The sequence below is a fragment of the Lupinus angustifolius genome, chromosome LG13, assembly GCF_001865875.1.
Source record: "Lupinus angustifolius cultivar Tanjil chromosome LG13, LupAngTanjil_v1.0, whole genome shotgun sequence".
Taxonomy (NCBI): domain Eukaryota; kingdom Viridiplantae; phylum Streptophyta; class Magnoliopsida; order Fabales; family Fabaceae; genus Lupinus; species Lupinus angustifolius.
This window is the reverse complement of record NC_032021.1, coordinates 15,375,193-15,375,487: the sequence shown is the minus strand read 5'-3', so window position 1 is coordinate 15,375,487 and position 295 is coordinate 15,375,193.

Genomic DNA, 295 nt, shown 5'->3' with positions numbered 1-295 from the left:
CCATAGTGACTCTGGTAAGGTAGAGTGACATATCATACTCCTTACCATATCCTTAAGAGTCCGGTTTCGTCTTTCAGACACACCATTCATGCTAGGTGATCCTGACATGGTGTACTGTGGGACTATACCACATTCCTCTAGGTATTTGGCAAAAGGCCATGGACGTTGTTCACCTGAACCGTCATATCTACCGTCGTATTCACCACCACGGTTAGATCTGACGCACTTAATCCTTATGCTGAGTTGATTTTCAACTTTAGCCTTAAAAGTTTTGAACACGTCCAATGATTGGGAC